The sequence below is a fragment of the Dendrobates tinctorius genome, unplaced genomic scaffold (genome assembly GCF_039654945.1).
Source record: "Dendrobates tinctorius isolate UK_male_01 unplaced genomic scaffold, ASM3965494v1 ptg000011l, whole genome shotgun sequence".
Classification (NCBI taxonomy): Eukaryota; Metazoa; Chordata; class Amphibia; order Anura; family Dendrobatidae; genus Dendrobates; species Dendrobates tinctorius.
In genome coordinates, this window is record NW_027361679.1 from 88,325,950 (window position 1) to 88,339,721 (window position 13,772).

A 13,772-nucleotide genomic window follows, 5' to 3' on the forward strand; every position below is an offset into this window, starting at 1 on the left:
CTATCAGGATTTACAACGAGCTATCAGAGAATTAATAGGGAGCTGTCAGGATTCGTATGTAGCTGTCAGGATTTATGGATCGCTGTCATAGGATTTATAGAGCGCTGTCAAAGGAGTCATAAATTCCTGTTAGGAATTATAGAGAGCTGTCATAGGATTCATAGGTAGCTATCAGGATTTATAGAGAGCTGTCATAGGTTTCACAGAGAGCTGTCAAAGGATTTATAGAACGCTGTCATAGGATTCATGGCGAGCTGTCATAGGATTCCCAAACAAAACTTAACAAAAAGACACCTCTATATTATATACAATGCCCTTTGTTATTGCTTTCATGAATAACACTTATAAAGAAATATTAAATTATCAAATATATATAAATTGTCAGAATGCTAATCAAAGTATAAATATTGTGGTGTGACAGGTGATCGCGTGGTTAATGGGAGATATGTCACATGGAGGGATGCTCCCTGCGATGCAACCCGGAGTATTTTGCCTATAGTGTACATGAGCACTAAAGATGTCATTTAGTGCACTGGGTGCGGAATGTACTCCGTTTTGCCTGAAGATATGTGTATGTTCAGGACCTGTGGTGAAGTCCTGACCATGTGACCAGCTCATGTGATCCATACCTCACCTATGGCTGTGGTTACAGGGCTATGTAATTAAGGTGTTTGACACATGTGAGGGAGACTGTGAGGAAGTCTGGCAGAGTGTGGACAGACTTCCATGTGTCCAGGTGGGACACTACAGAGAGTGGTCTGTGTTCCAAGGAAGGAGAAGCCTTCCTGTGTCTGCGGCTGCAGATAGAGCGCTGCTCTGGACATTGCCCTGACCTGTGTGCACAGGACCTGAGGGAACACAGCCCAGCTAAGGACTGTTTATGAGCTGTCTCTGGTTTATGGAGTAATAAACCCTGTGAAATTTTAAAGGAACGTGCCTCATGTTTGACTCCCACCGCACCTAAGCGAGTCCGAATCCTTACAATTGGTGACAGACTGCGGGCAGCGATTCCCAGGAGCACAGACGGTATGGAAAATCGTGAGTAATACTGACCGAGGTCAGAGGAAATGACTGTATGGAGATTTGTGGGATGCCTATGAGGAGAAGAGGTACCCGAGAACCTGTGTGGCTGACACCAGCAGGTAACGGACAGGAATCCGTGTTGCACTGACCAGAGTCAGTGAGAGACTGTGCTTGTGTTTTTTTTTCCCTTTTCCTCGCTTCTCTGCAAAAAAAAAAATCCTGAAAGTGCTTGCTGTGGCTCAGTACGCTCACGAAGGTCTCGCAGCGCGGGGACCTGATGTTTTTTCTTTTTGGGATCTCCTATTTGAGCATTGGTAGCAGACGCTGTCTGTCTACACCATCCTGCTGCAGCTTTATTGCATATGACTAAGCGGGTACAGTAGTTGTGGCTTTACACAACTATTAAGGGTGAGTACCCTGTATTATGTCCTTATACCCATTATACCTGCACTGGTAAGGCCCTATGGGCGCGCTTTTGTGGTTTTTTTATCTTTGAGGGTGACAAGTGGCTTCCGGTGGATCGGCGGGTCCTCGAAGATGACGCAGCAGGAGCTGCAGAGACACCAGCAGCTGCTTGTGAGCGACGGCAGGAGCTGGGGCAGTGCCAGAAGGAATTGGTGTGGTGTCGTGCTTAAAGGGCCAGTACCAGAAAAAGGCATAAACTGTACTGTGTGAACTGTGGCCTAAGAGGTTCTGCAGGACAGACATGGGGAGATCCCGAAAAGGGGTGGAGTCCCAAAAGGGGGCGGTGGCCCAAATCGGGGAGGTAGCCCGTAAAGGGGTGGAGTCCCAAAAGGGGGCGGTGGCCCAAATCGGGGTGGTAGCCCGTAAAGGGGTGGAGCCCCCAAAGGGGGTGGTGGCCCAAATTGGGGTGGTAACCCAAAATGGGGTGGAGTCCCGGGAGGGGGCTGCAACCCAAAGCGGGGTGGTGGTCCAGAAAGGGGCCAAGTTTGAAGAAGTGACAGCACTGGGTGACTCAGTAGGTACGTCTGGAGTACCGCAGTGTATGTGCAGGTCTTTTTCAGAATGTGGAATATCCTTTCCAGGTAGTAATGACGGGCCACAGATGTGTACAGTGATGCTGCACCGGGAAGGAGCCTTTGGTCGGCTGGAATCAGAGAATCAGGTGACTCTGACAGGAACTCCTCTCACTTTCTCTCTGTCCGAGAAAAACGTCAGGGTTCGCTGTAAACACGGGGTCACGGTGAACTATGCAGTAGACAGAGTAGTGTTTGAGGGGACCAAAGGTGGTGAGTGCCAAGGGGGAGGGATACCACGGGACTTAGTCTATGCCTGGGAGAGGGGCCGGGACTTTGTTTTGTTTGATGACGTTTGGTCGGACGATGGAGATGCTTCGACTGTGGGGCCAGCGGACACTAAGATAGTGACGGCTCCTGACGTAGACAGGTCAGAGGTAGAACTGACCGGAAGGAGAAGGACATCTGCCCAACTTACGGACCTGACGTCTCGTGACATGACGGATGGTGGGCTGGGAGATGAGACGACTGTGAGTAGCTCGGTCAGTGAACCAACACTACAGTGCCCCTTCTGGCTGGATGGAGAACGGGTGATGGGATTGTTAGACCCTGGGAGTCCGGTATCTGTGCTAAGAACCACTCCTGGACGTTCTGTGTGTCGCCTGGGACGGTGACGAGAGTGAATGGCTTTGGTGGGGACGATAAAGAACTTTTGACAGCATACCTCTACATTGACACGACTGAGAGTTCCACGTACCATGTAGTGACAGTAGACCCAGACTTACAGTATACTATGGTAATAGGGCGGGACTTAGAAGCCCTGTGGGACTGGTGGACAAAAGGAGAAGTGTCTGTTGATATAATGTGTATGGGAGGTAATGGTGTGAAAAGTCCGCCTCCTAAAGTTGACAGGCCTAAGTTAAGCATGACCAGAGAGAACAGTGCGTCGGCCCCACTTACGGACATGATGTCACCTGACGGGTACCAGAGAGAGACTGATAGTGGTGTGGTAATTAAAAAGAGTGGACCTGACACCCGAACAGAGAGCAACATGAACATTTCCCATGTGGTGAGGTGTGACACAGGTACCAGGCGTGACTGTAATATGTTATTGCCAGTAGCAACCACTAGGGCTGAAGACAGTGTTTGTCAGAAAGAAGCACGAATCCAGTGTAATGACAGTTTGCACCAGGTAGAAGCGCACCTACGAGACTTGGAGCAAGGGCGTGAAGAGATGTGTCAGCAGCTGGCGAGGGAGTGTCTGAAGGTGGCGAGTCTGGAAGTCGCCAACTCCGCGCAGGTGGAGCGGTTGCACCACCTAGAGTCCGAGCTCTTGGCAGGCAAAGCACTGAGACAAGTGACTGAGCACAGAGTGGATGAGCTGGAGAAGGAAGTCTCTGAGCTCAGAGGTCACCTGTCAGCGTGTAAAACCATGAACAAGACCCTGTTGGAAGATATGGAGGTGCTCAGAGAGGCCCAAGAGAAGTATCAACAGGAGATTCTCAGGAGAGAGGATGAGCGTCGCTACCTGGCAGAGGAGCGAGATAAAGTTCTGCAAGAACTCAGTGGAGTAGGAAAAGGTCTTCTACGGGAGAAGTGGATGGGCGAAGATGTACAGCAGCCGTGCCCGCCTGATAGCAAGGCAGAACTGCCAAAGCCCATCTTGGAAAAGGGTCCTGAAGACTGTAAATCTCAGGAAGATGGTGAGCCAAGGGCTGCACAAGACAGTCATCCAATCGTGACAGATATCTTGAGGGAAGTGTCCGTAGGGAACCCAGAGCCATCTGTTCAGGATGAGGGCAAGTCCACGACCTTCAAGGTTGTAATTGATGTACTAGAAGACATGCAGGAAGCCTGTGCTGAGGAAGGTGTGCATGAGGCCTTTAGGAAGGCTATAGAAGCATGTAGTGTGATCTGGGCACCAGAGACGAAGCAGCTGGTCATACTGTCATCTAAGGAAGTCACAAGGAAGCGGGTTACTATCCTGAGGGATATGCATCTACAATGCCTCCGCACAAGGCAGATGATCCTGTTGGGAAAAAAAGAAGCTGCTCGATGTCTAGAGTGTGCGAGGAAAGTTCAAAGTCAGCAGGGCATTGCAGAAGACATCATTCAAGTGCCCGGAGGTCTGGTGAGGAAAGTCATCGGAAGGTTTGGGAAAGTGATGCAGGACATGGTGAACAGGTCTGGCGTGATGAGAGTGAGGATTCCGGCTAATGACGAAACCCAGGACAAGGGTGAAGATGGGATGGTTCCATTCCTCATTGTCGGGTCCATGGAGAGCCTTGGGAATATCTGGATGCTCCTGGAGTATCGCGTGTCATACCTGAAAGAAGTAGAGCAGCTAAGACTTGAGAGGAAGCAGATCAGTAGAGAGCTGGAGGAAATGGAAAGAAGATGGCCGCCTCCTTCAACTCGCGGTATAGAAAGGCAAAGAGGTTCACTTAAGACTGGAAGTCCTAAAGATGGAGATAAGAGAGTACATAAGAGATAAATGGAAGGGCTGCTCTCGGGACCTTATAGACCTTAGGAGAAATGGCCAGCAGAGAGAGGACAGTAGGTGGCCTGATGGAAGAGGAAGTAGTGATGCCTCAGTTAGCTCAGAGCTGAGTGACCTAGGCAGGAGACCCTGTAGAAGACGTGGTGACAAAGGGTCAGTCCAGACAAGAGGTATGGGGGCAAGGGAGTCGCAACACCATACTGACCGCCAGGGATGCGGGTGGTCTGACGTGGGCCCATCTTTATCAAAGAACAAGACAGAGTCGGATAAGGGACGCCTACTGAAGAGTTCACTAGCAGGGCCTGACTTTGATAGACGATTTGACTGGCAGAGACGACCGAGAAGGATCTCTGGTCGAGTAATAGAAAGTGCCAAGCCCCACGGCTTTAGGCAGAGGAGGGGGATATGTGGTGTGACAGGTGATCGCGTGGTTAATGGGAGATATGTCACATGGAGGGATGCTCCCTGCGATGCAACCCGGAGTATTTTGCCTATAGTGTACATGAGCACTAAAGATGTCATTTAGTGCACTGGGTGCGGAATGTACTCCGTTTTGCCTGAAGATATGTGTATGTTCAGGACCTGTGGTGAAGTCCTGACCATGTGACCAGCTCATGTGATCCATACCTCACCTATGGGTGTGGTTACAGGGCTATGTAATTAAGGTGTTTGGCACATGTGAGGGAGACTGTGAGGAAGTCTGGCAGAGTGTGGACAGACTTCCATGTGTTCAGGTGGGACACTACAGAGAGTGGTCTGTGTTCCAAGGAAGGAGAAGCCTTCCTGTGTCTGCGGCTGCAGATAGAGCGCTGCTCTGGACATTGCCCTGACCTGTGTGCACAGGACCTGAGGGAACACAGCCCAGCTAAGGACTGTTTATGAGCTGTCTCTGGTTTATGGAGTAATAAACCCTGTGAAATTTTAAAGGAACGTGCCTCATGTTTGACTCCCGCCGCACCTAAGCGAGTCCGAATCCTTACAATATTTACCATAACAGTATGTAGCTGTTAGGATTTATAGAGAGCTGTCATAGGATTAGTGAAGAATGAATAGTGAAATATTCGGATTCAGGAAAACAGGCACAAATAATTTCAAATATCCGTGTATTCATACCGAATAACGAATCCAATGCAAGTCAATGAGAAAGCCGAATATTTTTCTGCTGGACCCAACAAACTTGTCTGGGGCCTGAGAAAAAAGTTGAAATGGATTGGAAAGTGCTGAAACTAATTGGGAACAGCATGGAGAAGATGCCTGCATGCCTTACGACTCACATATGGTATCTGGGAATAATGGTGTCAGACTATTGCTGTGGTTTAACGGATTTGTAAAAAGACCTACCTAAGCAAAGATATTTTTTTTAAAGCGAAAAATGCTAAAAAAATATTGTTAACTTCATAATTACATTTTATATAATGCAAAATAAAAATAAAAAAATTAAAATTATAACTCCTTTTAGCATATGTTCACATGGAGCGTTTTGCTTTATTTTTCCCTTTAACCTTTCGGAGAGCTCTAACTCCTGCATTTGGGACGTCCCTCCCTCATTAAAAGATGTTGACTAGATAGTGGGATACATATTCCACATCACTTTAGAATGCCAGCTAAAACATGCCCATTTGAATTTTGGGCTTCGCCCACCAACACCACCACCATGTCCACCACGATGTCATTAGGCAGCCTTCGCTTGACATTTACTGAGGGCCAGTAGGTGCCATGAAACATGAGTTTGGGAAGGGCCCTCAGGTGGCTTTGTATCATACATTTGAGAGAGCTCTTCTGAGGGAAGTCAGGGCCATAGTCTTGGCTGAAATAAACTGCTCAATCACGCCCTGGTCTCCCGCTACATGCATACAATTTCCCCTTTGCAGCGTACCTTCCTTAACACCTTTTGAACCATCAGGGTCCTCTCTGTTCTGTTGTCGGTTCACTCCTGACGGTTTCATTCAAAGAGAGACCGAGTCCAGTTTCAACTTGTAACAAACAATTTTACTTGAATCCATTCTCAGTACGTCCAGCTCAGTTACAGTAACATCACAGGGAACATCACAGTACACATTGTAAGGTAGCGCTGTCATTCAAGGTTGGGGACACTCGCTCGGCAGCCAAATAATCACGTCCAGCATGGGTTTTCCATAAAACAATAACAATCCATGCGGTTTATTCAGGCATCATAAACCCACAGCAGCAACATAAAGTTCATATAATCAGCATAGCGTTCATTACAGAGCTTCCCTCTGTTAAGCCTGTGGTCACACAGGTTACACAATGTCCAGTACTCAGGCTCTTCATCCTCACAGATATCTCACCCCATCAGGGTTATCTCATGGCTGCTTCAGCTCACTGCAGACGTTCATTCCCTCTCCCTGGGAACTGTCAGACGCTTGCAGCCATTACTCACAGCATTCAAGTGCTGTCAGGCAGGAAGCCCCATCTCCCAGCGGGACCTTCCACAACGGACCAACCGGGTCCAAGCATTCACTCATGTGACCTACCCTGGCCACCTTATATGGTCCATAGCCATGCCCACCGGGTCACATGGCTATGACCTCATCACAGGTCCTTCACACTCACATAGTCTTTTACTACCAGCATTTTCAGACACAACCCTGGGTGGATTTGTAGGTAGCTCTCCCTAACACTTTGGCATGAAAGATGAGCTCTGCTGATCAGCACATAATCAAGCCTTCATCCCAAGGCCACCCACCTTGAGATACATTACGATCATTCCGCATCCTACTCCTATCAGGACACTGGAAATGCGGTTCCATGACAATTGTGTACAAGATAATTGTGTACGGACAATTGTGTACAGTAAATTGTGTACAGGCCAATTGTGTCCAAGGACAATTGTGTACAAGGACAATTGTGTACAGGGCAATCGCCTTGTACACAATTGCCTTGTACACAATTGTCATTGTACACAATTGGCTTGTACACAATTGTCTGTACACAATAGTCCGTACACAATTATCTTGTACACAATTGTCCTGTCACCGGAAATGCTTATACGCCTGTCCTGGGACACCCACACAGCGCCCCCTAGCGGACACAGTGGTCACTACACCACAACATCCTTGTCTATTTCTTTGCTTTCCCTCACTTCTTCTAGAATGCTCCTGGGTCGCACCGACTCGTCCGGTACCGCAGCGTTCCTTCTATCCAGCTTAACCACCTTCAGGAGTTCCCCTGTCCATTTTGTCCCAAAAATAAGGGCATCTGCTCACGTAGTAAGCTGCCACATCTTGGTGCTGTCCTGCATTCCTCTGCTGCTGTGTCCTTTGGTTCTCAAGCCCTGGACGACTGGGCACCAAGCTTGAGCGTTTCATGGTCAACTGTATTGCCTGGGGTCTAAGGCCCTGCTGAACTGTCTGGGCTCCCTGGCCCTACTGCCTAAAATGCGGAAAACTCACTGGCTTATCCACAGTTGGCCCCTCCTAAGTTAACTGTTAACTGTCCTAATTTAAGTGTGCTAAAATGTCCCCCTCTAGTGGGCTAACTAAATTACTATGCTTTTCCTGAACTATCATATACATATAGCAGCATTAAGTACATAATGTTATTTACAAAGTAAGACATTCAGAACCAGGACAGGTGTAGAGCATAAACAGTTTTTGTGACCCCTTACACTCTCACTCCTGTATTTGGGAGGTCCCTCCCTCATTCCAAATTGTTAGGGAATATGTATTTCACTATCTAGCTATCACTTTAGAATGCCAGCTAAAATATGCCCATGTGAATTTTGGGCTTCGCCCGCCACCACCACCACCACGTCCACCGCCAAATAATTATACGGCCCTCGCTTGACATTTTCAGAGGGCCAGCAGGTGCCATGAAACATGAGTTTTGTGAGCCCCACAGTTCATTTTGGCCAATGGATCACAATGAAGCTGCTGTCATAGTGGGTTGCTGTAAGGTGAATATAAAACAGGAGTTGGATGAGCTGTATGATCAATGTCAGTAAATTGGATTTTACCAGACACCAAAAACATTAGCATTAAATTCTGAATACAGTGTATGCAAGCGAGGGTCTGCATTGTGGTCAGTCTGTCAGGCCCGAAACCCATGTCAGGAACATGAACAAGCCTCATTTTACTTTGGAAGCAGTCTCCTCAAGGGAAAGAAACTGGAGTGCCATTGACCAATCTGCACAAGACTACACACTTCTTCTGGAAATTACACAACCAGGTAGAATGTATCTTTTGCATGGTTTTGAGCAACAATGGAGTAATTACAGTATATGTAAGGTGTGTGGTGTGTATTACTTAGATGACAGGCAGTGCTACAGAGCTCCGACCTGCTTAAAATATACAGAAACTGTGTATATATATATATAGAGCATGTTTCATTACTCATATTATTATTCTGTGTAAGGATGAAACCTGAAGAATTGTGTGGAGCATATTAATGCATTGATGTTCCAAAATGTCCAAATGCAGACACAAATATCAACATCCAGCTCCAAGATACACACTTAAAGAGACCGTGAAAACAGCAAAACAATAAAGAAATTATAATAAAGGAATATATAGAGATTGAGAGTATAAATTTGACCATTGCACAATGTACAAAGGTTTCCAAAAGTTACCCCAAGGGGTCTTTATTATACACGCTGAAAGAGACCGTGATGGGGTCCTCACAATACATTTTGAAGTAGAATCATAGAATCGTATAGCTGGAAGGGACCTCCTGGGCCATCTGGTCCAACCCCCTGCTCAAAGCAGGATTCGCTAAATCATCCCAGACAGATGTCTGTCCAGCCTCTGTTTGAAGACTTCTATTGAAGGAGAGCTCACCACCTCTCGTGGCAGCCTGTTCCACTCATTGATCACTCTAACTGTCAAAAAGTTTTTTCTAATATCTAATCTGTATCTCCTCCCATTCAGTTTCATCCCATTGTTACTAGTTTTTCTTTTGTGCAAATGAGAATAAAGATGATCCTTCTACAATGTGACAGCCCTTGAGATATTTGTAGACAGCTATAAGTCTCCTCTTAGTCTTCTCTTTTGCAAGCTAAACATTCCCAAATCCTGCAACCTTTCCTCATAAGACATGGTTTGCAGACCGGTCACCATTCTGGTCGATCTTTTCTGAACTTGCTCCAGTTTGTTGATGACTTTTTTAAAGTGTGGCACCCAAAACTGGACACAGTATTCCAGATGAGGTCTGACCAAAGAGGGGTAGAGGGCAATAATGACTTCACGTGATCTAGAGTGTATGCTTCTTTTAATACATCCTAGAATTGCATTTGCCTTTTTTGCTGCTGCATCACACTGTTGACTCATATTCAGTCTGTGATCTATTAGTATTCCCAAGTCTTCTTCACATGTGCTGTTGCTTAGCCCTATTCCTCTCATTCTGTATGTGCTTTTTTCATTTTTACTGCCCAGATGTTGTACTTTGCATTTTTCCCTGTTAAAACCCATTCTGTTAGTTGCTGCCCACTGCTTCAGTTTATTTACATCTTTTTGAATCCTCTCTCTTCTCTAGTATTAGCTATCCCTTCTAGCTCAGTGTAATCAGCAAATTTAATCAGTTTACCCTCAAATCCTTCATCTAAATAATTGATAAAGATGTTGAACAATACAGGGCCCAGGACAGAGCCCTGTGGTACCCCACTTGAGACATTCTTCCATCTGGATGTGCAGCCATTTATGACCACTCTTTGGGTCCGATCACTAAGCCAGTTATGAATCCACCTAACTGTTGCCTTGTCCATTCCATACTTTTCAATAAGGATGGTGTGAGATACTTTGTCAAATGCTTTGCTGAAGTCAAGATATACTATATCTACAACATTTCCCTGATCCACCCAGTCAGTGATTCTGTCATAGAAGGTAAATAAGTTAGTCTGACATGACTTATTAGTTACAAATCCATGCTGACTCTGTTTAATCACTTCATTATTATTCAGGGACTTGCATACATGTTGTTTAATAATTTGTTCAAAGATCTTTCCTGGTATAGAAGTCAGACTCACTGGCCTATAGTTGCCTGCATCCACCTTCTTCCCCTTTTTGAAGATATGAACAATATTTGCTCTTCTCCAGTCTTCTGGGACTTCTCCTAAATTTTCAAAGATTATGGAGAATGGTTCAAAAATTTCTTCTGCTATCTCCTTCAGTACTCTGGGGTGTAATTCATCTGGACCTGGAGACTTGAATTCATTTAGGTTAGCTAAGTATTTCCTCACTATCTTTCTGTTTACAGATATCCTGGATTCTTCTATTCCCTTAATAGGACAGTGAAGAACAGTTGATGTTACATTTCTTTTCTGAGAGAAAACAGATGCAAAATAGGAATTTAAAAGCTCGGCCTTCTCAACATCCTGTCTTACCATTTCATCATTTTCATCCTGTAAAAATCCTATTAACATAAGTAGACATAGGGAATACAAGTTTCACCATTGTACAATGTGTAAAGTTTTCCAAAAATTACCCATCATACAAGCTGAAAGAGGCTGTGATGGGGACCTCACAATCCAATTTGCAGTTATTATCATTGCTAGAGATAGGGAGTACAAGTTACACCATTCCACAATGTGCAAAGTTATCAAAAATTAAAGCACATTACCCAGTTGGGGTATACTGTACATAGATGACCACTAAGTACTTGTTGCAGAAGTAGGAGGAGGTGATTTTCTGTACAAAATGGATTTGGATAGTAAGGCATGAATGTTAAGACAACATCCAAAATAAACATTTGGGCTGCATTTACGTTACATTGCTATCATCCGTAGGTCTTCCAAAGGTGGAGGAAATCCAGCCCTTGTTCAATTTTAGAAGAGTCAGCCTGTCTGCATTTTTCATTGACAGGCGTATGGCCCTCCCAGGGCTGTGGGGTACTCGGTACCGGGCCGGTGTCTGGGGGAATGTGTCACAGCAGCGGTGACCCGGTCCATAGCCCTGGGCGCCCAAATCAATGGTGGTTTGTGATACAGTTTATGTGATAGTTCGTGACTCCACCTGTGGTGTTTGGTAAGCAAGATGTTAAGCCAACGCTGCATGCAGATCCTCTGGGGCTAATGGTGTGTTGCAGCATAGATGGTGTAGCTCCCCACAGGTGAAGCTGTAACCCCAGGGCAGTGTATAGGCACAGGCGGTGTGAGGAATGTTGGTACCCAGATGTAGCATTGCTGACGGTGTTGGCGCACAAATGAATGGAAGACACCAGGGCTTGCAGTTCCAAAGCTTTACTCACAGTTCATGGTACACACTGGTGCCTGCCTCCGTGCCGTGTCCTCTGGGACAGAGACTCAATCAACCTCCCGGGCAAGTCAGGATTCTCCCCTCCAACACTCCGCCAACATGTACCTCTCCTGAACGAATCCTTCTATTGCGCCTTAACGTGTGAAAAGCTCCAGTACCGTGGTACTCTGAAGTTCCTCCTGTCAGATGTTCCTAACAACTCTACTCGTATGGCAGACAGCTGTAGTCTCTCTCGGGGACTCCCTTCTCTGGAGTCCTGGCTCTCTATTCAGTTGCTGTTGTGCCCCAAGTCTGCTGCAGAACCATAAGTGTCCATACAACCTCAGGGACCGGGCCTCGGCCTTGCGCTGAGAACCTCCAGACTGATCCTGTAATTCTAAATCTTCCCAACCTTTTATATGGATCTCAACTCCACCCACCTCCCAGCACATCTCGTGTTACGAAGCAAGGACCCACGAAAGGTGCTCTGCTACCCTCTAAGCATGGAGCCGCAATGTGGTCCTGCTGAACTATCCTGTGTGAGGGGTGCAGGTGTTGGAGTGTGTAAAGGAGTTCCCAACTTACCTAGGTGGTGGGGCACTATACCTTAGGAGAAGGTGCAGTACCTTTGTGGCGACTGAGCCTCAGGGGCGCCACATATGCGCTTATCTGTTATGATTGCACTGGCCAAACTAAAAACCCACTCAGACACACATGCGAGAGGGCATAGCAGCACCTCCAAGGTGTACAAGGAGAGGTCGGGCCAAGTGTGTGGGTCGCCCTCACACCCAGTGCTGTGGGGTACTCGGTACCGGGCCGGTATCTCACAGGGAAGTGTCACAGCAGCGGTGACCCGGTCCGTGGCCCTGGGCACCCATTGTAAATGTTCAATGTGAATGTGTAAGTCGTGACGCCACCTGTGGTGTTTGGCAATGTAGATATTAAGCCGACGCTGCAGACAGTTCCTCTGGGACAGATGGTGTGGTGCAGCAGTGATGGTATAGCCCTCCACAGGCAGGGCAGTAGTCCCAGGGCAGAGTGGGTGTAGCGACACTTAGATGGTGTAGTGTTGGGCACAAGGGATGTAGCAGTGCTGGGCAGGTTGATGCAGGAATAAGTGGAGGACACCAGGGCATGTAGTTCCAAAGCTTTACTCACAGTCTGTGGTGGCTCAAGAGCCTGCATCGGTGCCGTGTCCTCCGGGTCAGGAGCCCAGCCAACCTCCAGGCAAGATGAAGCACACCTTTCCAACACTCCTCCAACTTATGTGCCTTTTCTGAACGTCTCCCTCTTAGCGCCTTTAAGTGAAGTACTCCTAGTATTGAGTTACACTGGAGTTCCTATGAACTCTACTTGTACGGCAGACAGCTGTAGCCTGCTTCGGGGACTCTCTGCTTCTAAGTCCCGGCTCTCTATCTCGTTGCTGTTGTGCCCCCAAGTCTTGTGTGGGAATAAAGTGTGTTATGATTGAGTCACCATAGGAGGCAAAAACAGAAATGCTAGCTAAGTCCAGAAAACCAGAGAAGTTGGCAGCTATCGGATTGCAGACCCCTGAACCTATCAACACAACTAGCAGTAGCCGTGGGGGGTTCCTACAATGCCCTAGACCCCTCGATCACAGCCGGAGAATTAAATAGGCCTAAAGAAAGAAAGGGGAAATCTAAACTGCCCCAGAGCAGACCCCAAAGCAATAGGCAGCCCCCAACATATAATGACGGTGAAGCAAGATGAAAACACTAACACAGACAGAAAGCTAGACTGAGCAAAGACGGGGCCCAAGCTAACTAGATAGAAAAGGACAGGAAGGCTGCTGTCTGCAATCCGTGAAAAACCCTATGAAAATAAGAGCCAACAGACTGACAGTGAAAAAAGGCCCTGAAGACGCTAGGCTTCAAAAAAGCTATGTCAGTACTCAGGAATATTCTGAAGACAGAGCAACAGGCAAAAGGAGATTCAGCTCACCCCAGCAGGGAATGGCAGAATCCAGAAAAGCAAGGAAAACAAAAACAAAACGCAAATGCTAACAGGCAAAGCAAAAAACAGCTTTAGAGGAGCAGGAATCAGACTGGTGTCCTAGAAGTCCAC

The 13,772-nt window shown here is 46.9% G+C and overlaps 1 protein-coding gene across 1 annotated transcript in view; it reads right to left on the bottom strand.

Moving 5' to 3' along the window:
* LOC141048653 (neurturin-like) overlaps positions 1-13,772 on the bottom strand; it is a 418,253-nt gene that overhangs the window by 246,110 nt on the left and 158,371 nt on the right. The gene's annotated exons all lie outside the window — the stretch shown is intronic.